The following is a 1,844-nucleotide window of genomic DNA, read 5'->3' as shown; positions in this document are numbered from 1 at the left end:
GTGTGTCAGGAAGTGTGAGGATGGCACAGGATAGAACAGAGTTCAGATCTTTTGTTCATAGGGTCACTATGATTCGTGCTCGACTCGACAGCACCTAACAACAACAACATGAGTTACAGTGGACTTGAAGGCATCTGACAACCATTTTATGAGGACACTTGTGGGTTGCATTGGACCCACTTAGAGAATCCAGGATAATCTCATTTTTAAAAAATAAATGTAATTTAATCACATCTGAAATAAACTCTTTTCCATAAAGTGACATTTACAGGTTCCAGAGATTAGGATAGAGATGCCTCTTAGGGGAGCCACTTTTCAGTCAGCTACATGTAGGGGGCTCTCCATGTCTGCGTGTATTCCCTCACTTGCTCAGTTGCAGCTGAATTTTCTTAAGTCAAGTCTTCTGGGCATTCTGTGGTGTTTTGGAGATGACTTATAAAGAAAGAAATTCCCAGGGGGAAAATGAATTTAATAAAAATATGATACTATGACAACTCTTGTGTGAAAGTATGAAATAATATCCTTCCTGACTAAAGTAACTACAGGTTTCTCTTATCATTTCAGGCCAAGTCCAATGTCTGTTACATGATCTCCATTAAGTCTAGAATTGCTCTGCACTGCATCAGCCTCAAGAGACCCTTGGTCAGCAAGGCAAGACTCATAAACACCACTAATCACCTACGAGTTTAAGTGGGGATGGAAAGAACAAAGAAGCAGGCAAGAAAGATGCAGGACACAGAGGCTATAAAGGGGGGAAAGGGAAGCAATAGCTCCATCTGCAGGGGAACAGTCAACCTACAAGTAAACAAGCATTAAGACCCAGTATTATTGAGAGATCCCAGAACACTTGATTATGCTCATATAAAACTATTATGCTCAGTTAATTAACTCGGTCTCATAAGGATAAACACTGCATACGTTCATTATTGTAAAAATAGAAGGATAACAATAAGATGTGCATGAATGTCCAAGGAGGGACGGGGAGAGGGAGACTGAGGGGGATCAGGAATCACAGGGAAGGAGGAGGGTGAGGGAATTAGGAAAGATCCAGTCAGGATCTGAGTAGTGGTGGGCATAGATCAATGGTATTTAATTTTATAAGACACAATGTAAAAAACAAACAAACCCCAAAACCTTCATTATATGGAATAAAATATAATATAAAGACTACATAAAACACAATATACATGCATGAAAACACAATGTATGTACATGAGTAATAAAAATCATTGTTGTTGTTGTTGATGTTCTTATGTGCTGTTCAGTCGCCTGTGACTCATAGCAACCCTTTGTACAACAGCCCTAAACTCTGCTCTACCTAGTGCCAATCTTATTGTCTACCTCCAGTCTTGATGCCACATTTCTCCTCATAGAGCCCAGCCTCCTGGATGGTCTGTTCTGCATATAGGTTGAAAAGTTATGGAGGTAGGACACATCCTTGGTGTCCAGCCTTCCCAGTTTTGAATCATGCAATGTTTCCTTGTTCTGTTCTCACAACTGCCTTCTGGTCCAAGTATCAGTTTCATATAAGCACAATCAAATGTTCTGGATTCACATTCTTTTCAGGGTTAACATTGGGATGAATTGCTTTAGGAAAGTCTGCAGTCAGAGACCTCACCAGAGTACTAAATAGCAACAATGTCAGTAAGGGGATAAGGTGAGCCTGATTCAAGTCATTATTGTTGTTGTTGTTAAGTGCCGTAGAGTCGCAGGCGACTCATAGTGACCCTATGAAGGAGAGTCCTCAACACTTGGGTGCCTTTCATCCTCTCTCCAGGTTCATAGGGTTTCCAGAGGCAAGCTATTACAGAAGTGGATGCCACTGCTCCTTCCAAGCTTGTTTT

The sequence above is a fragment of the Elephantulus edwardii genome, unplaced genomic scaffold (assembly GCF_000299155.1).
Source record: "Elephantulus edwardii isolate Elephantulus edwardi_28Jun2011 unplaced genomic scaffold, EleEdw1.0 scaffold00057, whole genome shotgun sequence".
Taxonomy (NCBI): domain Eukaryota; kingdom Metazoa; phylum Chordata; class Mammalia; order Macroscelidea; family Macroscelididae; genus Elephantulus; species Elephantulus edwardii.
Note: the sequence above shows the minus strand (reverse complement) of the source record.